The 23,112-nt window shown below is 43.9% G+C and overlaps 1 long non-coding RNA gene across 1 annotated transcript; it reads right to left on the bottom strand.

Moving 5' to 3' along the window:
- Positions 1 to 3,491: 3,491 nt before the first annotated feature.
- LOC309978917 lies at positions 3,492 to 20,833 on the bottom strand. Its single transcript, XR_014327155.1, has 3 exons — positions 20,797 to 20,833; positions 6,605 to 6,690; positions 3,492 to 3,530 (listed from the first exon to the last, which is right to left on the bottom strand). It is a non-coding gene; the product is annotated as an uncharacterized lncRNA (long non-coding RNA).
- Positions 20,834 to 23,112: the final 2,279 nt, after the last annotated feature.

Genomic DNA, 23,112 nt, shown 5'->3' with positions numbered 1-23,112 from the left:
GAAAGGCAGGACAGGCCATGGAGAACTGGGAGCCTTGTTATGCTGATGGGCGGGATGTAAATTGCCAACAGCCACTCAGGAGAAGTGTATGGTGTTTCCTGAAACATCTAAAAAACAAAGCAACAGAGCGTAGGGCACTTCCACTTATGGTCCTATAGCTTAGGGAAATTAAAATCAAAAAGACACAGCCACCCCAAAGTTTCGGACGACTCTGTTTACAAGAACCTCGTTTACGGGACAAGTTCAATATCGCAGAAAGCGAAAAATGGATAAAGAAGTTGTGGTACTTACGTACAATGCAATATCACTCAGCAATGAAATCTATGTCATCAGGCCCGTAGCAGCATAATGAGTGGATTCAGGTATGATGATTCTAACTGAAATAAGTCACACAGAAAAAGAAACATCATAAGATATCACTAATACACGGAATGTAAACTTGGCTACACAGGAACTGGATTACAAAACAGAACAGGGTCTCCAATTTAGAAAACCAACTTATGCTTGCTTAAGCGGAAAGGTGAGTTGGGGTGCTGCATCAAACCAGAGACTGAAATGAGCACAGATAAAGTTTCTTAAGCCAAATATGGAATAGACAAGAACTACTCCTTGCTCAACGAAATGGAATCAACATCCCATATTAAACGCCTAAGAATGTACCTGACTAGTAAGTATCTTAAAACCTATGGATTGCTATGTCTCTGAAAGAAAATCAAGCGTGTGTACAGGGGCATAAACGCAGCAGTGATAGCATAGGAGAGGTTCGGTGAGCAAATGAAGACCCTTTGAAGTCATATTGCATGGTACCCATTCCACGGGTCTCAACTCTCCAGGTTTAAGCGATTCTTCCTTCAGCTAAAACATGCATGTGGAACCCAGAGTATGAGCAACCGTGTGATCGGGAGACGTGTTCCAATATGTCTCAGTTCTCGACCCTGGTACTCGGGTGCAACATTCCAGATGCTTTACTAACACTCTCCCGACTTGGAAAGTCAGTGCCTTTAACCTCCTGTTTGGCCCATTTGCAATTTCTGCGGAAGATGAACAGGAATAGGGAGAGCCAAAGAGAGACTAGCTGGAGGTGTCTGGACGGGCAAATTTAACTCTCATTTCCCACCAGGAAGAGGAGTTAACCAAAGGCTCAGCGTGCCGTGCCGGAACCAGATTAGGGCCTGAAGCAATCCTGCGGTGTTGTGGTCAGCTCACAAGAAAGCGAGTTGAAGAAAGGAGCTCAGGGGCACTGTAATTCACAAACCTGCAGAGTTATAAATGACAGCTATCGTCCAAAAATATACTGAAGTAAGGCTGCCAAGAGGACTTGAAAGCGGGGCAGAATTGCAGGAAACCGATTTCAGGAGGTAGACTGGAATTGCATTTAAAGCATAGGAAAAGAGGCAGAACGTCCACAATGATGCACTTGGCCAAAAAGGGCGTATGCGTTTTTTCCTGACTATATTCAGGAAAAAACGCATACACCCTTTTTGGCCAACCAAGCAAGCTTGCAAAGGAAATCTGTACTACAATGAAGTCTCACTTCCCCCCGGTCAAAAGGGCCATCTGAAAAAAGTATAAATCCAGAAAGGCAGGACAGGCCATGGAGAACTGGGAGCCTTGTTATGCTGATGCGCGGGATGTAAATTGCCAACAGCCACTCGGGAGAAGTGTATGGTGTTTCCTGAAACATCTAAAAAACAAAGCAACAGAGCGTAGGGCACTTCCACTTATGGTCCTATATCTTAGGGAAATTAAAATCAAAAAGACACAGCCACCCCAAAGTTTCGGACGACTCTGTTTACAAGAACCTCGTTTACGGGACAAGTTCAATATCGCAGAAAGCGAAAAATGGATAAAGAAGTTGTGGTACTTACGTACAATGCAATATCACTCAGCAATGAAATCTATGTCATCAGGCCCGTAGCAGCATAATGAGTGGATTCAGGTATGATGATTCTAACTGAAATAAGTCACACAGAAAAAGAAACATCATAAGATATCACTAATACACGGAATGTAAACTTGGCTACACAGGAACTGGATTACAAAACACAACAGGGTCTCAAATTTAGAAAACCAACTTATGCTTGCTTAAGGGGAAAGGTGAGTTGGGGTGCTCCATAGAACCAGCGATTGAAATGAGCACAGATAAAGTTCCTTAAGCCAAATATGGAATAGACAAGAGCTACTCCTTGCTCAACGAAATGGACTCAACACCCCATATTAAACGCCTAAGAATGTCCCTGACTGGTAACTATCTTAAAACTTATGGATTGCTATGTCTCCGAAAGAGAATCCAGCTTGTGGACAGGGGCATAAATGCAGCAGTCATAGGATTGGAGAGGTTTGGTGAGCAAATGAAGACCCTTTGAAGTCATATTGCCGGGTACCCATTCCACGGGTCTCAACTCTCCGGGTTTAAGGGATTCTTCCTTCAGCTAAAACATGTATGTGAAACCCAGAGTATGATCAACCGTGTGATCGGGAGACGTGTTCCAATATGTCTCAGTTCTCGTCCCCTGGTACGCGGGTGCAACATTCCACACGCTTTACTAACACTCTCCCGACTTGGAGAGTCAGTGCCTTTAACCTCCTGTTTGGCCCAGTTTGCAATTTCTGCGGAAGATGAACAGGAATAGGGAGAACCAATGAGAGACTAGGTGGAGGTGTGTGGACGGGCAAATTTAACTCTCATTTTCCACCAGGAATAGGAATTAACCAAAGGCTCAGAGTGCCGTGCTGGAACCAGATTAGGGCCTGAAGCAATCCTGCGGTGTTGCGGCCAGCTCACAAGAAAGCGAGTTGAAGAAAGGAGCTCAGGGGCACTGTAATTCACAAACCTTCAGAGTTATAAATGACAGCTATCGTCCAAAAATATACTGAAGTAAGGGTGCCAAGAGGACTTGAAGGCGGGGCAGAATTGCAGGAAACCGATTTCAGGAGGTAGACTGGAATTACATTTAAAGCATAAGAAAGGAGGCAGAACGTGGACAATGATGCACTTGGCCAAAAAGGGCGTATGCGATTTTTCCTGAATATATTCAGGAAAAAACGCATACGCCCTTTTTGGCCAACCAAGCAAGCTTGCAAAGGAAATCTGCACTACAATGAAGTCTCACTTCCCCCCTGTCAAAAGGGCCATCTGAAAAAAGTGTAAAATCCAGAAAGGCAGGACAGGCCATGGAGAACTGGGAGCCTTGTTATGCTGATGGGCGGGATGTAAATTGCCAAGAGCCACTCGGGAGAGGTGTATGGTGTTTCCTGAAACATCTAAAAAACAAAGCAACAGAGCCTAGGGCACTTCCACTTATGGTCCTATAGCTTAGGGAAATTAAAATCAAAAAGACACAGCCACCCCAAAGTTTGGGATGGCTCTGTTTACAAGAACGTCATTTACGTTACAAGTACAATATCGCAGAAAGTGAAAAATGGATAAAGAAGTTGTGGTACTTACGTACAATGCAATATCACTCAGCAATGAAATCTATGTCATCAGGCCCATAGCAGCATAATGAGTGGATTCAGGTATGATGATTCTAAATGAAATAAGTCACACAGAAAAAGAAACATCATAAGATATCACTAATACACGGAATGTAAACTTGGCTACACAGGAACTGGATTACAAAACAGAACAGGGTCTCAAATTTAGAAAACCACCTTATGCTTGCTTAAGGGGAAAGGTGAGTTGGGGTGCTGCATAAAACCAGAGATTGAAATGAGCACAGATAAAGTTCCTTAAGCCAAATATGGAATAGACAAGAACTACTCCTTGCTCAACGAAATGGACTCAACACCCCATATTAAACGCCTAAGAATGTACCTGACTAGTAAGTATCTTAAAACCTATGGATTGCTATGTCTCTGAAAGAAAATCAAGCGTGTGTACAGGGGCATAAACGCAGCAGTGATAGGATTGGAGAGGTTCGGTGAGCAAATGAAGACCCTTTGATGTCATATTGCATGGTACCCATTCCACGGGTCTCAACTCTCCAGGTTTAAGGGATTCTTCCTTCAGCTAAAACATGCACGTGGAACCCAGAGTATGATCAACCGTGTGATCGGGAGACGTGTTCCAATATGTCTCAGTTCTCGTCCCCTGGTACTCGGGTGCAACATTCCAGACGCTTTACTAACACTCTCCCGACTTGGAGAGTCAGTGCCTTTAACCTCCTGTTTGGCCCATTTGCAATTTCTGAAGAAGATGAACAGGAATAGGGAGAACCAAAGAGAGACTAGCTGGAGGTGTCTGGACGGGCAAATTTAACTCTCATTTCCCACCAGGAAGAGGAATTAACCAAAGGCTCAGCGTGCCGTGCCGGAACCAGATTAGGGCCTGAAGCAATCCTGCGGTGTTGTGGCCAGCTCACAAGAAAGCGAGTTGAAGAAAGGAGCTCAGGGGCACTGTAATTCACAAACCTGCAGAGTTATAAATGACAGCTATCGTCCAAAAATATACTGAAGTAAGGCTGCCAAGAGGACTTGAAAGCGGGGCAGAATTGCAGGAAACCGATTTCAGGAGGTAGACTGGAATTGCATTTAAAGCATAGGAAAAGAGGCAGAACGTCCACAATGATGCACTTGGCCAAAAAGGGCGTATGCGTTTTTTCCTGAATATATTCAGGAAAAAACGCATACGCCCTTTTTGGCCAACCAAGCAAGCTTGCAAAGGAAATCTGTACTACAATGAAGTCTCACTTCCCCCCGGTCAAAAGGGCCATCTGAAAAAAGTATAAATCCAGAAAGGCAGGACAGGCCATGGAGAACTGGGAGCCTTGTTATGCTGATGGGCGGGATGTAAATTGCCAAAAGCCACTCCGGAGAAGTGTATGGTGTTTCCTGAAACATCTAAAAAACAAAGCAACAGAACCTAGGGCACTTCCACTTCTGGTCCTATAGCTTAGGAAAAAAAATCAAAAAGACACAGCCACCCCAAAGTTCGGGACGGCCCTGTTTACAAGAAACCCGTGTATGGTACAAGTTCAATATCGCAGAAAGCAAAAAATAGATAAAGAAGTTGTGGTACTTAAGTACAATGCAGTATCAATCAGCAATGAAATCTATGTCTTCAGGCCAATAGCAGCATAAAGAGTGGATTCAGGTATCATGATTCTAACTGAAATAAGTCACACAGAAAAAGAAACATCATAAGACATCACTAATACACGGAATGTAAACTTGGCTACACAGGAACTGGATTACAAAACAGAACAGGGTCTCAAAATTAGAAAACCAACTTATGCTTGCTTAAGGGGAAAGGTGAGTTGGGGTGCTGCTTAAAACCAGAGATTGAAATGAGCACAGATAAAGTTCCTTAAGCCAAATATGGAATAGACAAGAACTACACCTTGCTCAACGAAATGGACTCAACACCCCATATTAAACGCCTAAGAATGTACCTGACTAGTAAGTATCTTAAAAGCTATGGATTGCTATGTGTCTGAAAGAAAATCAAGCGTGTGTACAGGGGCATAAACGCAGCAGTGATAGCATTGGAGAGGTTCGGTGAGCAAATGAAGACCCTTTGAAGTCATATTGCATGGTACCCATTCCACGGGTCTCAACTCTCCAGGTTTAAGGGATTCTTCCTTCAGCTAAAACATGCACGTGGAACCCATAGTATGACCAACCGTGTAATCGGGAGACGTGTTCCAATATGTCTCAGTTCTCGTCCCCTGGTACTCGGGTGCAACATTCCAGACGCTTTACTAACACTGTCCCGACTTGGAGAGTCAGTGCCTTTAACCTCCTGTTTGGCCCAGTTTGCAATTTCTGCGGAAGATGAACAGGAATAGGGAGAACCAATGAGAGACTAGCTGGAGGTGTCTGGACGGGCAAATTTAACTCTCATTTCCCACCAGGAAGAGGAATTAACCAAAGGCTCAACGTGCCGTGCCGGAACCAGATTAGGGTCTGAAGCAATCCTGCGGTGTTGCGGCCAGCTCACAAGAAAGCGAGTTGAAGAAAGGAGCTCAGGGGCACTGTAATTCACAAACCTGCAGAGTTATAAATGACAGCTATCGTCCAAAAATATACTGAAGTAAGGCTGCCAAGAGGACTTGAAAGCGGGGCAGAATTGCAGGAAACCGATTTCAGGAGGTAGACTGGAATTGCATTTAAAGCGTAGGAAAAGAGGCAGAACGTCCACAATGATGCACTCGGCCAAAAAGGGCGTATGCGTTTTTTCCTGAATATATTCAGGAAAAAACGCATACGCCCTTTTTGGCCAACAAAGCAAGCTTGCAAAGGAAATCTGCACTACAATGAAGTCTCACTTCCCCCCGGTCAAAAGGGCCATCTGAAAAAAGTATAAAATCTAGAAAGGCAGGACAGGCCATGGAGAACTGGGAGCCTTGTTATGCTGATGGGCGGGATGTAAATTGCCAACAGCCACTCGGGAGAGGTGTATGGTGTTTCCTGAAACATCTAAAAAACAAAGCAACAGAGCCTAGGGCACTTCCACTTATGGTCCTATAGCTTAGGGAAATTAAAATCAAAAAGACAGAGCCACCCCAAAGTTTGGGACGGCTCTGTTTACAAGAAACTCGTTTATGGTACAAGTTCAATATCGCAGAAAGTGAAAAATGGATAAAGAAGTTGTGATACTTACGTACAATGCAATATCACTCAGCAATGAAATCTATGTCATCAGGCCCTTAGCAGCATAATGAGTGGATTTAGGTATGATGATTCTAACTGAAATAAGTCACACAGAAAAAGAAACATCATAAGATATCACTAATACACGGGATGTAAACTTGGCTACACAGGAACTGGATTACAAAACAGAACAGGGTCTCAAATTTAGAAAACCAACTTATGCTTGCTTAAGGGGAAAGGTGAGTTGGGGTGCTGCATAAAACCAGAGATTGAAATGAGCACAGATAAAGTTCCTTAAGCCAAATATGGAATAGACAAGAACTACTCCTTGCTCAAGGAAATGGACTCAACACCCCATATTAAACGCCTAAGAATGTACCTGACTAGTAAGTATCTTAAAACCTATGGATTGCTATGTCTCTGAAAGAAAATCAAGCATGTGTACAGGGGCATAAACACAGCAGTGATAGGATTGGAGAGGTTTGGTGAGCAAATGAAGACCCTTTGAAGTCATATTGCATGGTACCCTTTCCACGGGTCTCAACTCTCCAGGTTTAAGGGATTCTTCCTTCAGCTAAAACATGCATGTGGAACCCAGAGTATGATCAACCGTGTGATCGGGAGACGTGTTCCAATATGTCTCAGTTCTCGACCCCGGTACTCTGGTGCAACATTCCAGACGCTTTACTAACACTCTCCTGACTTGGAAAGTCAGTGCCTTTAACCTCCTGTTTGGCCCATTTGCAATTTCTGCAGAAGATGAACAGGAATAGGGAGAACCAATGAGAGACTAGCTGGAGGTGTCTGGACGGGCAAATTTAACTCTCATTTCCCACCAGGAAGAGGAGTTAACCAAAGGCTCAGCGTGCCGTGCCGGAACCAGATTAGGGCCTGAAGCAATCCTGCGGTGTTGCGGCCAGCTCACAAGAAAGCGAGTTGAAGAAAGGAGCTCAGGGGCAGTGTAATTCACAAACCTGCAGAGTTATAAATGACAGCTATCGTCCAAAAATATACTGAAGTAAGGCTGCCAAGAGGACTTGAAAGCGGGGCAGAATTGCAGGAAACCGATTTCAGGAGGTAGACTGGAATTGCATTTAAAGCATAGGAAAAGAGGCAGAACGTCCACAATGATGCACTTGGCCAAAAAGGGCGTATGCGTTTTTTCCTGAATCAGGAAAAAACGCATACGCCCTTTTTGGCCAACCAAGCAAGCTTGCAAAGGAAATCTGCACTAAAATGAAGTCTCACTTCCCCCCCGGTCAAAAGGGTCATCTGAAAAAAGTGTAAAATCCAGAAAGGCAGGACAGGCCATGGAGAACTGGGAGCCTTGTTATGCTGATGGGCGGGATGTAAATTGCCAACAGCCACTTGGGAGAAGTGTATGGTGTTTCCTTAAACATCTAAAAAACAAAGCAACAGAGCCTAGGGCACTTCCACTTATGGTCCTATAGCTTAGGGAAATTCAAATCAAAAAGACACAGCCACCCCAAGTTTGGGACGGCTCTGTTTACAAGAACCTCCTTTACGGTAAAAGTTCAATAGCGCAGAAAGTGAAATATGGATAAAGAAGTTGTGGTACTTACGTACAATGCAATATCACTCAGCAATGAAATCTATGTCATCAGGCCCGTAGCAGCATAATGAGTGGATTCAGGTATGATGATTCTAACTGAAATAAGTCACACAGAAAAAGAAACATCATAAGATATCACTAATACACGGAATGTAAACTTGGCTACACAGGAACTGGATTACAAAACAGAACAGGGTCTCAAATTTAGAAAACCAACTTATGCTTGCTTAAGCGAAAAGGTGAGTTGGGGTGCTGCATCAAACCAGAGATTGAAATGAGCACAGATAAAGTTCCTTAAGCCAAATATGGAATAGACAAGAGCTACTCCTTGCTCAACGAAATGGACTCAATACCCAATATTAAACGCCTAAGAATGTACCTGACTAGTAAGTATCTTAAAACCTATGGATTGCTATGTCTCTGAAAGAAAATCAAGCGTGTGTACAGGGGCATAAACGCAGCAGTGATAGGATTGGAGAGGTTTGGTGAGCAAATGAAGATCCTTTGAAGTCATATTGCATGGTACCCATTCCACGGGTCTCAACTCTCCTGGTTTAAGGGATTCTTCCTTCAGCTAAAATATGCACGTGGAACCCAGAGTATGATCAACCGTGTGATCGGGAGACGTGTTCCAATATGTCTCAGTTCTCGTCCCCTGGTACTCGGGTGCAACATTCCAGACGCTTTACTAACACTCTCCCGACTTGGAGAGTCAGTACCTTTAACCTCCTGTTTGGCCCATTTGCAAATTCTGAGGAAGATGAACAGGAATAGGGAGAACCAAAGAGAGACTAGCTGGAGGAGTCTAGACGGGCAAATTTAACTCTCATTTCCCACCAGGAAGAGGAATTAACCAAAGGCTCAGCGTGCCGTGCCGGAACCAGATTAGGGCCTGAAGCAATCCTGCGGTGTTGCGGCCAGCTCACAAGAAAGCGAGTTGAAGAAAGGATCTCAGGGGCAGTGTAATTCACAAACCTGCAGAGTTATAAATGACAGCTATCGTCCAAAAATATACTGAAGTAAGGCTGCCAAGAGGACTTGAAAGCGGGGCAGAATTGCAGGAAACCGATTTCAGGAGGTAGACTGGAATTGCATTTAAAGCATAGGAAAAGAGGCAGAACGTCCACAATGATGCACTTGGCCAAAAAGGGCGTATGCGTTTTTTCCTGAATATATTCAGGAAAAAACGCATACGCCCTTTTTGGTCAACCAAGCAAGCTTGCAAAGGAAATCTGCACTACAATGAAGGCTCACTTCCCCCGGTCAAAAGGGCCACCTGAAAAAAGTGTAAAATCCAGACAGGCAGGACAGGCCATGGAGAACTGGGAGCCTTGTTATGCTGATGGGCGGTATGTAAATTGCCAACAGCCACTTGGGAGAAGTGTATGGTGTGTCCTTAAACATCTAAAAAACAAAGCAACAGAGCCTAGGGCACTTCCACTTATGGTCCTATAGCTTAGGGAAATTAAAATCAAAAAGACACAGCCACCCAAAAGTTTGGGACGGCTCTGTTTACAAGAACCTCGTTTACTGTACAAGTTCAATAGCGCAGAAAGTGAAATATGGATAAAGAAGTTGTGGTACTTACGTACAATGCAATATCACTCAGCAATGAAATCTATGTCATCAGGCCCGTAGCAGCATAATGAGTGGATTCAGGTATGATGATTCTAACTGAAATAAGTCACACAGAAAAAGAAACATCATAAGATATCACCAATACACAAAATGTAAACTTGGCTACACAGGAACTGGATTACAAAACAGAACAGGGTCTCAAATTTAGAAAACCAACTTATGCTTGCTTAAGCGAAAAGGTGAGTTGGGGTGCTGTATCAAACCAGAGATTGAAATGAGCACAGATAACGTTCCTTAAGCCAAATATGGAATAGACAAGAGCTACTCCTTGCTCAACGAAATGGACTCAACACCTCATATTAAATGCCTAAGAATGTAACTGACTAGTAAGTATCTTAAAACCTATGGATTGCTATGTCTCTGAAAGAAAATCAAGCGTGTGTACAGGGACATAAACGCAGCAGTGATAGGATTGGAGAGGTTTGGTGAGCAAATGAAGACCCTTTGAAGTCATATTGCATGGTACCCATTCCACGGGTCTCAACTCTCCAGGTTTAAGGGATTCTTCCTTCAGTTAAAACATGCACGTGGAACCCAGAGTATGATCAACCGTGTGATCGGGAGACGTGTTCCAATATGTCTCAGTTCTCGTCCCCTGGTACTCGGCTGCAACATTCCAGACGCTTTACTAACACTCTCGCGACTTGGAGAGTCAGTGCCTTTAACCTCCTGTTTGGCCCAGTTTGCAATTTCTGCGGAAGATGAACAGGAGTACGGAGAGCCAAAGAGAGACTAGCTGGAGGTGTCTGGACGGGCAAATTTAACTCTCATTTCCCACCAGGAAGAGGAATTAACCAAAGGCTCAGCGTGCCGTGCCGGAACCAGATTAGGGCCTGAAGCAATCCTGCGGTGTAGCGGCCAGCTCACAAGAAAGCGAGTTGAAGAAAGGAGCTCAGGGGCACTGTAATTCACAAACCTGCAGAGTTATAAATGACAGCTATCGTCCAAAAATATACTGAAGTAAGGCTGCCAAGAGGACTTGAAAGCGGGGCAGAATTGCAGGAAACCGATTTCAGGAGGTAGACTGGAATTGCATTTAAAGCATAGGAAAAGAGGCAGAACGTCCACAATGATGCACTTGGCCAAAAAGGGCGTATGCGTTTTTTCCTGAATATATTCAGGAAAAAACGCATACGCCCTTTTTGGCCAACCAAGCAAGCTTGCAAAGGAAATCTGCACTACAATGAAGTCTCACTTCCCCCGGTCAAAAGGGCCATCTGAAAAAAGTGTAAAATCCAGAAAGGCAGGACAGGCCATGGAGAACTGGGAGCCTTGTTATGCTGATGGGCGGGACGTAAATTGCCAACAGCCACTCGGGAGAGGTGTATGGTGTTTCCTGAAACATCTAAAAAACAAGCAACAGAGCCTAAGGCACTTCCACTTATGGTGCTGTAGCTTAGGGAAAGTAAAATCAAAAAGACACAGCCACCCCAAAGTTTCGGACGACTCTGTTTACAAGAACCTCGTTTACGGGACAAGTTCAATATCGCAGAAAGCGAAAAATGGATAAAGAAGTTGTGGTACTTACGTACAATGCAATATCACTCAGCAATGAAATCTATGTCATCAGGCCCGTAGCAGCATAATGAGTGGATTCAGGTATGATGATTCTAACTGAAATAAGTCACACAGAAAAAGAAACATCATAAGATATCACTAATACACGGAATGTAAACTTGGCTACACAGGAACTGGATTACAAAACAGAACAGGGTCTCAAATTTAGAAAACCAACTTATGCTTGCTTAAATGGAAAGGTGAGTTGGGGTGCTGCATCAAACCAGAGACTGAAATGAGCACAGATAAAGTTTCTTAAGCCAAATATGGAATAGACAAGAACTACTCCTTGCTCAACGAAATGGAATCAACATCCCATATTAAACGCCTAAGAATGTACCTGACTAGTAAGTATCTTAAAACCTATGGATTGCTATGTCTCTGAAAGAAAATCAAGCGTGTGTACAGGGGCATAAACGCAGCAGTGATAGCATAGGAGAGGTTCGGTGAGCAAATGAAGACCCTTTGAAGTCATATTGCATGGTACCCATTCCACGGGTCTCAACTCTCCAGGTTTAAGCGATTCTTCCTTCAGCTAAAACATGCATGTGGAACCCAGAGTATGAGCAACCGTGTGATCGGGAGACGTGTTCCAATATGTCTCAGTTCTCGACCCTGGTACTCGGGTGCAACATTCCAGATGCTTTACTAACACTCTCCCGACTTGGAAAGTCAGTGCCTTTAACCTCCTGTTTGGCCCATTTGCAATTTCTGCGGAAGATGAACAGGAATAGGGAGAGCCAAAGAGAGACTAGCTGGAGGTGTCTGGACGGGCAAATTTAACTCTCATTTCCCACCAGGAAGAGGAGTTAACCAAAGGCTCAGCGTGCCGTGCCGGAACCAGATTAGGGCCTGAAGCAATCCTGCGGTGTTGTGGTCAGCTAACAAGAAAGCGAGTTGAAGAAAGGAGCTCAGGGGCACTGTAATTCACAAACCTGCAGAGTTATAAATGACAGCTATCGTCCAAAAATATACTGAAGTAAGGCTGCCAAGAGGACTTGAAAGCGGGGCAGAATTGCAGGAAACCGATTTCAGGAGGTAGACTGGAATTGCATTTAAAGCATAGGAAAAGAGGCAGAACGTCCACAATGATGCACTTGGCCAAAAAGGGCGTATGCGTTTTTTCCTGACTATATTCAGGAAAAAACGCATACACCCTTTTTGGCCAACCAAGCAAGCTTGCAAAGGAAATCTGTGATACAATGAAGTCTCACTTCCCCCCGGTCAAAAGGGCCATCTGAAAAAAGTATAAATCCAGAAAGGCAGGACAGGCCATGGAGAACTGGGAGCCTTGTTATGCTGATGCGCGGGATGTAAACTGCCAACAGCCACTCGGGAGAAGTGTATGGTGTTTCCTGAAACATCTAAAAAACAAAGCAACAGAGCGTAGGGCACTTCCACTTATGGTCCTATATCTTAGGGAAATTAAAATCAAAAAGACACAGCCACCCCAAAGTTTGGGACGACTCTGTTTACAAGAACCTCGTTTACGGGACAAGTTCAATATCGCAGAAAGCGAAAAATGGATAAAGAAGTTGTGGTACTTACGTACAATGCAATATCACTCAGCAATGAAATCTATGTCATCAGGCCCGTAGCAACATAATGAGTGGATTCAGGTATGATGATTCTAACTGAAATAAGTCACACAGAAAAAGAAACATCATAAGATATCACTAATACACGGAATGTAAACTTGGCTACACAGGAACTGGATTACAAAACACAACAGGGTCTCAAATTTAGAAAACCAACTTATGCTTGCTTAAGGGGAAAGGTGAGTTGGGGTGCTCCATAGAACCAGCGATTGAAATGAGCACAGATAAAGTTCCTTAAGCCAAATATGGAATAGACAAGAGCTACTCCTTGCTCAACGAAATGGACTCAACACCCCATATTAAACGCCTAAGAATGTCCCTGACTGGTAAGTATCTTAAAACTTATGGATTGCTATGTCTCCGAAAGAGAATCCAGCTTGTGGACAGGGGCATAAATGCAGCAGTCATAGGATTGGAGAGGTTTGGTGAGCAAATGAAGACCCTTTGAAGTCATATTGCCGGGTACCCATTCCACGGGTCTCAACTCTCCGGGTTTAAGGGATTCTTCCTTCAGCTAAAACATGTATGTGAAACCCAGAGTATGATCAACCGTGTGATCCGGAGACGTGTTCCAATATGTCTCAGTTCTCGTCCCCTGGTACGCGGGTGCAACATTCCACACGCTTTACTAACACTCTCCCGACTTGGAGAGTCAGTGCCTTTAACCTCCTGTTTGGCCCAGTTTGCAATTTCTGCGGAAGATGAACAGGAATAGGGAGAACCAATGAGAGACTAGGTGGAGGTGTGTGGACGGGCAAATTTAACTCTCATTTTCCACCAGGAATAGGAATTAACCAAAGGCTCAGAGTGCCGTGCTGGAACCAGATTAGGGCCTGAAGCAATCCTGCGGTGTTGCGGCCAGCTCACAAGAAAGCGAGTTGAAGAAAGGAGCTCAGGGGCACTGTAATTCACAAACCTTCAGAGTTATAAATGACAGCTATCATCCAAAAATATACTGAAGTAAGGGTGCCAAGAGGACTTGAAGGCGGAGCAGAATTGCAGGAAACTGATTTCAGGAGGTAGACTGGAATTACATTTAAAGCATAGGAAAGGAGGCAGAACGTGGACAATGATGCACTTGGCCAAAAAGGGCGTATGCGATTTTTCCTGAATATATTCAGGAAAAAACGCATACGCCCTTTTTGGCCAACCAAGCAAGCTTGCAAAGGAAATCTGCACTACAATGAAGTCTCACTTCCCCCCTGTCAAAAGGGCCATCTGAAAAAAGTGTAAAATCCAGCAAGGCAGGACAGGCCATGGAGAACTGGGAGCCTTGTTATGCTGATGGGCGGGATGTAAATTGCCAAGAGCCACTCGGGAGAGGTGTATGGTGTTTCCTGAAACATCTAAAAAACAAAGCAACAGAGCCTAGGGCACTTCCACTTATGGTCCTATAGCTTAGGGAAATTAAAATCAAAAAGACACAGCCACCCCAAAGTTTGGGACGGCTCTGTTTACAAGAACGTCATTTACGTTACAAGTACAATACCGCAGAAAGTGAAAAATGGATAAAGAAGTTGTGGTACTTACGTACAATGCAATATCACTCAGCAATGAAATCTATGTCATCAGGCCCATAGCAGCATAATGAGTGGATTCAGGTATGATGATTCTAAATGAAATAAGTCACACAGAAAAAGAAACATCATAAGATATCACTAATACACGGAATGTAAACTTGGCTACACAGGAACTGGATTACAAAACAGAACAGGGTCTCAAAGTTAGAAAACCAACTTATGCTTGCTTAAGGGGAAAGGTGAGTTGGGGTGCTGCATAAAACCAGAGATTGAAATGAGCACAGATAAAGTTCCTTAAGCCAAATATGGAATAGACAAGAACTACTCCTTGCTCAACGAAATGGACTCAACACCCCATATTAAACGCCTAAGAATGTACCTGACTAGTAAGTATCTTAAAACCTATGGATTGCTATGTCTCTGAAAGAAAATCAAGCGTGTGTACAGGGGCATAAACGCAGCAGTGATAGGATTGGAGAGGTTCGGTGAGCAAATGAAGACCCTTTGATGTCATATTGCATGGTACCCATTCCACGGGTCTCAACTCTCCAGGTTTAAGGGATTCTTCCTTCAGCTAAAACATGCACGTGGAACCCAGAGTATGATCAACCATGTGATCGGGAGACGTGTTCCAATATGTCTCAGTTCTCGTCCCCTGGTACTCGGGTGCAACATTCCAGACGCTTTACTAACACTCTCCCGACTTGGAGAGTCAGTGCCTTTAACCTCCTGTTTGGCCCATTTGCAATTTCTGAAGAAGATGAACAGGAATAGGGAGAACCAAAGAGAGACTAGCTGGAGGTGTCTGGACGGGCAAATTTAACTCTCATTTCCCACCAGGAAGAGGAATTAACCAAAGGCTCAGCGTGCCGTGCCGGAACCAGATTAGGGCCTGAAGCAATCCTGCGGTGTTGTGGCCAGCTCACAAGAAAGCGAGTTGAAGAAAGGAGCTCAGGGGCACTGTAATTCACAAACCTGCAGAGTTATAAATGACAGCTATCGTCCAAAAATATACTGAAGTAAGGCTGCCAAGAGGACTTGAAAGCGGGGCAGAATTGCAGGAAACCGATTTCAGGAGGTAGACTGGAATTGCATTTAAAGCATAGGAAAAGAGGCAGAACGTCCACAATGATGCACTTGGCCAAAAAGGGCGTATGCGTTTTTTCCTGAATATATTCAGGAAAAAACGCATACGCCCTTTTTGGCCAACCAAGCAAGCTTGCAAAGGAAATCTGTACTACAATGAAGTCTCACTTCCCCCCGGTCAAAAGGGCCATCTGAAAAAAGTATAAATCCAGAAAGGCAGGACAGGCCATGGAGAACTGGGAGCCTTGTTATGCTGATGGGCAGGATGTAAATTGCCAAAAGCCACTCCGGAGAAGTGTATGGTGTTTCCTGAAACATCTAAAAAACAAAGCAACAGAACCTAGGGCACTTCCACTTCTGGTCCTATAGCTTAGGAAAAAAAATCAAAAAGACACAGCCACCCCAAAGTTCGGGACGGCCCTGTTTACAAGAAACCCGTGTATGGTACAAGTTCAATATCGCAGAAAGCAAAAAATAGATAAAGAAGTTGTGGTACTTAAGTACAATGCAGTATCAATCAGCAATGAAATCTATGTCTTCAGGCCAATAGCAGCATAAAGAGTGGATTCAGGTATCATGATTCTAACTGAAATAAGTCACACAGAAAAAGAAACATCATAAGATATCACTAATACACGGAATGTAAACTTGGCTACACAGGAACTGGATTACAAAACAGAACAGGGTCTCAAATTTAGAAAACCAACTTATGCTTGCTTAAGGGGAAAGGTGAGTTGGGGTGCTGCTTAAAACCAGAGATTGAAATGAGCACAGATAAAGTTCCTTAAGCCAAATATGGAATAGACAAGAACTACACCTTGCTCAACGAAATGGACTCAACACCCCATATTAAACGCCTAAGAATGTACCTGACTAGTAAGTATCTTAAAAGCTATGGATTGCTATGTGTCTGAAAGAAAATCAAGCGTGTGTACAGGGGCATAAACGCAGCAGTGATAGCATAGGAGAGGTTCGGTGAGCAAATGAAGACCCTTTGAAGTCATATTGCATGGTACCCATTCCACGGGTCTCAACTCTCCAGGTTTAAGGGATTCTGCCTTCAGCTAAAACATGCACGTGGAACCCATAGTATGACCAACCGTGTAATCGGGAGACGTGTTCCAATATGTCTCAGTTCTCGTCCCCTGGTACTCGGGTGCAACATTCCAGACGCTTTACTAACACTGTCCCGACTTGGAGAGTCAGTGCCTTTAACCTCCTGTTTGGCCCAGTTTGCAATTTCTGCGGAAGATGAACAGGAATAGGGAGAACCAATGAGAGACTAGCTGGAGGTGTCTGGACGGGCAAATTTAACTCTCATTTCCCACCAGGAAGAGGAATTAACCAAAGGCTCAACGTGCCGTGCCGGAACCAGATTAGGGTCTGAAGCAATCCTGCGGTGTTGCGGCCAGCTCACAAGAAAGCGAGTTGAAGAAAGGAGCTCAGGGGCACTGTAATTCACAAACCTGCAGAGTTATAAATGACAGCTATCGTCCAAAAATATACTGAAGTAAGGCTGCCAAGAGGACTTGAAAGCGGGGCAGAATTGCAGGAAACCGATTTCAGGAGGTAGACTGGAATTGCATTTAAAGCATAGGAAAAGAGGCAGAACGTCCACAATGATGCACTCGGCCAAAAAGGGCGTATGCGTTTTTTCCTGAATATATTCAGGAAAAAACGCATACGCCCTTTTTGGCCAACAAAGCAAGCTTGCAAAGGAAATCTGCACTACAATGAAGTCTCACTTCCCCCCGGTCAAAAGGGCCATCTGAAAAAAGTATAAAATCTAGAAAGGCAGGACAGGCCATGGAGAACTGGGAGCCTTGTTATGCTGATGGGCGGGATGTAAATTGCCAACAGCCACTCGGGAGAGGTGTATGGTGTTTCCTGAAACATCTAAAAAACAAAGCAACAGAGCCTAGGGCACTTCCACTTATGGTCCTATAGCTTAGGGAAATTAAAATCAAAAAGACAGAGCCACCCCAAAGTTTGGGACGGCTCTGTTTACAAGAAACTCGTTTATGGTACAAGTTCAATATCGCAGAAAGTGAAAAATGGATAAAGAAGTTGTGATACTTACGTACAATGCAATATCACTCAGCAATGAAATCTATGTCATCAGGCCCGTAGCAGCATAATGAGTGGATTTAGGTATGATGATTCTAACTGAAATAAGTCACACAGAAAAAGAAACATCATAAGATATCACTAATACACGGGATGTAAACTTGGCTACACAGGAACTGGATTACAAAACAGAACAGGGTCTCAAATTTAGAAAACCAACTTATGCTTGCTTAAGGGGAAAGGTGAGTTGGGGTGCTGCATAAAACCAGAGATTGAAATGAGCACAGATAATGTTCCTTAAGCCAAATATGGAATAGACAAGAACTACTCCTTGCTCAAGGAAATGGACTCAACACCCCATATTAAACGCCTAAGAATGTACCTGACTAGTAAGTATTTTAAAACCTATGGATTGCTATGTCTCTGAAAGAAAATCAAGCATGTGTACAGGGGCATAAACACAGCAGTGATAGGATTGGAGAGGTTTGGTGAGCAAATGAAGACCCTTTGAAGTCATATTGCATGGTACCCTTTCCACGGGTCTCAACTCTCCAGGTTTAAGGGATTCTTCCTTCAGCTAAAACATGCATGTGGAACCCAGAGTATGATCAACCGTGTGATCGGGAGACGTGTTCCAATATGTCTCAGTTCTCGACCCCGGTACTCTGGTGCAACATTCCAGACGCTTTACTAACACTCTCCTGACTTGGAAAGTCAGTGCCTTTAACCTCCTGTTTGGCCCATTTGCAATTTCTGCAGAAGATGAACAGGAATAGGGAGAACCAATGAGAGACTAGCTGGAGGTGTCTGGACGGGCAAATTTAACTCTCATTTCCCACCAGGAAGAGGAGTTAACCAAAGGCTCAGCGTGCCGTGCCGGAACCAGATTAGGGCCTGAAGCAATCCTGTGGTGTTGCGGCCAGCTCACAAGAAAGCGAGTTGAAGAAAGGAGCTCAGGGGCAGTGTAATTCACAAACCTGCAGAGTTATAAATGACAGCTATCGTCCAAAAATATACTGAAGTAAGGCTGCCAAGAGGACTTGAAAGCGGGGCAGAATTGCAGGAAACCGATTTCAGGAGGTAGACTGGAATTGCATTTAAAGCATAGGAAAAGAGGCAGAACGTCCACAATGATGCACTTGGCCAAAAAGGGCGTATGCGTTTTTTCCTGAATCAGGAAAAAACGCATACGCCCTTTTTGGCCAACCAAGCAAGCTTGCAAAGGAAATCTGCACTAAAATGAAGTCTCACTTCCCCCCCGGTCAAAAGGGTCATCTGAAAAAAGTGTAAAATCCAGAAAGGCAGGACAGGCCATGGAGAACTGGGAGCCTTGTTATGCTGATGGGCGGGATGTAAATTGCCAACAGCCACTTGGGAGAAGTGTATGGTGTGTCCTTAAACATCTAAAAAACAAAGCAACAGAGCCTAGGGCACTTCCACTTATGGTCCTATAGCTTAGGGAAATTAAAATCAAAAAGACACAGCCACCCCAAAGTTTGGGACGGCTCTGTTTACAAGAACCTCGTTTACTGTACAAGTTCAATAGCGCAGAAAGTGAAATATGGATAAAGAAGTTGTGGTACTTACGTACAATGCAATATCACTCAGCAATGAAATCTATGTCATCAGGCCCGTAGCAGCATAATGAGTGGATTCAGGTATGATGATTCTAACTGAAATAAGTCACACAGAAAAAGAAACATCATAAGATATCACCAATACACAAAATGTAAACTTGGCTACACAGGAACTGGATTACAAAACAGAACAGGGTCTCAAATTTAGAAAACCAACTTATGCTTGCTTAAGCGAAAAGGTGAGTTGGGGTGCTGTATCAAACCAGAGATTGAAATGAGCACAGATAACGTTCCTTAAGCCAAATATGGAATAGACAAGAGCTACTCCTTGCTCAACGAAATGGACTCAACACCTCATATTAAATGCCTAAGAATGTAACTGACTAGTAAGTATCTTAAAACCTATGGATTGCTATGTCTCTGAAAGAAAATCAAGCGTGTGTACAGGGACATAAACGCAGCAGTGATAGGATTGGAGAGGTTTGGTGAGCAAATGAAGACCCTTTGAAGTCATATTGCATGGTACCCATTCCACGGGTCTCAACTCTCCAGGTTTAAGGGATTCTTCCTTCAGTTAAAACATGCACGTGGAACCCAGAGTATGATCAACCGTGTGATCGGGAGACGAGTTCCAATATGTCTCAGTTCTCGTCCCCTGGTACTCGGGTGCAACATTCCAGACGCTTTACTAACACTCTCCCGACTTGGAGAGTCAGTGCCTTTAACCTCCTGTTTGACCCATTTGCAATTTCTGCGGAAGATGAACAGGAATAGGGAGAACCAAAGAGAGACTAGCTGGAGGTGTCTGGACGGGCAAATTTAACTCTCATTTCCCACCAGGAAGAGGAATTAACCAAAGGCTCAGCGTGCCGTGCCGGAACCAGATTAGGGCCTGAAGCAATCCTGCGGTGTTGTGACCAGCTCACAAGAAAGCGAGTTGAAGAAAGGAGCTCAGGGGCACTGTAATTCACAAACCTGCAGAGTTATAAATGACAGCTATCGTCCAAAAATATACTGAAGTAAGGCTGCCAAGAGGACTTGAAAGCGGGGCAGAATTGCAGGAAACCGATTTCAGGAGGTAGACTGGAATTGCATTTAAAGCATAGGAAAAGAGGCAGAACGTCCACAATGATGCACTTGGCCAAAAAGGGCGTATGCGTTTTTTCCTGAATATATTCAGGAAAAAACGCATACGCCCTTTTTGGCCAACCAAGCAAGCTTGCAAAGGAAATCTGTACTACAATGAAGTCTCACTTCCCCCCGGGCAAAAGGGCCATCTGAAAAAAGTATAAATCCAGAAAGGCAGGACAGACCATGGAGAACTGGGAGCCTTGTTATGCTGATGGGCGGGATGTAAATTGCCAACAGCCACTCCGGAGAAGTGTATGGTGTTTCCTGAAACATCTAAAAAACAAAGCAACAGAACCTAGGGCACTTCCACTTCTGGTCCTATAGCTTAGGAAAAAAAATCAAAAAGACACAGCCACCCCAAAGTTTGGGACGACTCTGTTTACAAGAACCTCCTTTACGCTACAAGTTCAATATCGCAGAAAGCAAAAAATGGATAAAGAAGTTGTGGTACTTACGTACAATGCAGTATCACTCAGCAATGAAATCTATGTCTTCAGGCCAATAGCAGCATAAAGAGTGGATTCAGGTATGATGATTCTAACTGAAATAAGTCACACAGAAAAAGAAACATCATAAGATATCACTAATACACGGAATGTAAACTTGGCTACACAGGAACTGGATTACAAAACAGAACAGGGTCTCAAATTTAGAAAACCAACTTATGCTTGCTTAAGGGGAAAGGTGAGTTGGGGTGCTGCATAAAACCAGAGATTGAAATGAGCACAGATAAAGTTCCTTAAGCCAAATATGGAATAGACAAGAACTACTACTGCTCAACGAAATGGACTCAACACTCAATATTAAACGCCTAAGAATGTACCTGACTAGTAAGTATCTTAAAACCTATGGATTGCTATGTCTCTGAAAGAAAATCAAGCGTGTGTACAGGGGCATAAACGCAGCAGTGATAGGATTGGAGAGGTTCAGTGAGCAAATGAAGACCCTTTGAAGTCATATTGCATGGTACCCATTCCACGGGTCTCAACTCTCCAGGTTTAAGGGATTCTTCATTCAGCTAAAACATGCACGTGGAACCCAGAGTATAATCAACCATGTGATCGGGATACGTGTTCCAATATCTCTCAGTTCTCGTCCCCTGGTACTCGGCTGTAACATTCCAGACGCTTTACTAACACTCTCCCGACTTGGAGAGTCAGTGCCTTTAACCTCCTGTTTGGCCCAGTTTGCAATTTCTGCGGAAGATGAACAGGAATAGGGAGAACCAATGAGAGACTAGCTGGAGGTGTCTGGACGGGCAAATTTAACTCTCATTTCCCACCAGGAAGAGGAATTAACCAAAGGCTCAGCGTGCCGTGCCGGAACCAGATTAGGGCCTGAAGCAATCCTGCGGTGTTGCGGCCAGCTCACAAGAAAGCGAGTTGAAGAAAGGAGCTCAGGGGCACTGTAATTCACAAACCTGCAGAGTTATAAATGACAGCTATCGTCCAAAAATATACTGAAGTGAGGCTGCCAAGAGGACTTGAAAGCGGGGCAGAATTGCAGGAAACCGATTTCAGGAGGTACACTGGAATTGCATTTAAATCATAGGAAAAGAGGCAGAACGTCCACAATGATGCACTTGGCCAAAAAGGGCGTATGCGTTTTTTCCTGAGTATATTCAGGAAAAAACGCATACGCCCTTTTTGGGCAACCAAGCAAGCTTGCAAAGGAAATCTGCACTACAATGAAGTCTCACTTCCCCCTGGTCAAAAGGGCCATCTGAAAAAAGTGTAAAATCCAGAAAGGCAGGACAGGCCATGGAGACCTGGGAGCCTTGTTATGCTGATGCGCGGGATGTAAATTGCCAACAGCCACTCGGGAGAAGTGTATGGTGTTTCCTGAAACATCTAAAAAACAAAGCAACAGAGCATAGGGCACTTCCACTTATGGTCCTATAGCTTAGGGAAATTAAAATCAAAAAGACACAGCCACCCCAAAGTTTCGGACGACTGTGTTTACAAGAACCTCGTTTACGGGACAAGTTCAATATCGCAGAAAGCGCAAAATGGATAAAGAAGTTCTGGTACTTACGTACAATGCAATATCACTCAGCAATGAAATCTATGTCATCAGGCCCATAGCAGCATAATGAGTGGATTCAGGTATGATGATTCTAACTGAAATAAGTCACACAGAAAAAGAAACATCATAAGATATCACTAATACACGGAATGTAAACTTGGCTACACAGGAACTGGATTACAAAACAGAACAGGGTCTCCAATTTAGAAAACCAACTTATGCTTGCTTAAGCGGAAAGGTGAGTTGGGGTGCTGCATCAAACCAGAGACTGAAATGAGCACAGATAAAGTTTCTTAAGCCAAATATGGAATAGACAAGAACTACTCCTTGCTCAACGAAATGGAATCAACATCCCATATTAAACGCCTAAGAATGTACCTGACTAGTAAGTATCTTAAAAGCTATGGATTGCTATGTCTCTGAAAGAAAATCAAGCATGTGTACAGGGGCATAAACGCAGCAGTGATAGCATTGGAGAGGTTCGGTGAGCAAATGAAGACCCTTTGAAGTCATATTGCATGGTACCCATTCCACGGGTCTCAACTCTCCAGGTTTAAGCGATTCTTCCTTCAGCTAAAACATGCATGTGGAACCCAGAGTATGAGCAACCGTGTGATCGGGAGACGTGTTCCAATATGTCTCAGTTCTCGACCCTGGTACTCGGGTGCAACATTCCAGATGCTTTACTAACACTCTCCCGACTTGGAAAGTCAGTGCCTTTAACCTCCTGTTTGGCCCATTTGAAA

Source organism: Leucopleurus acutus, assembly GCF_964270905.1.
Source record: "Leucopleurus acutus genome assembly, contig: HAP1_SCAFFOLD_98, whole genome shotgun sequence".
Classification (NCBI taxonomy): domain Eukaryota; kingdom Metazoa; phylum Chordata; class Mammalia; order Artiodactyla; family Delphinidae; genus Leucopleurus; species Leucopleurus acutus.
Note: the sequence above shows the minus strand (reverse complement) of the source record. Positions and strands in the feature narration are given on the sequence as shown.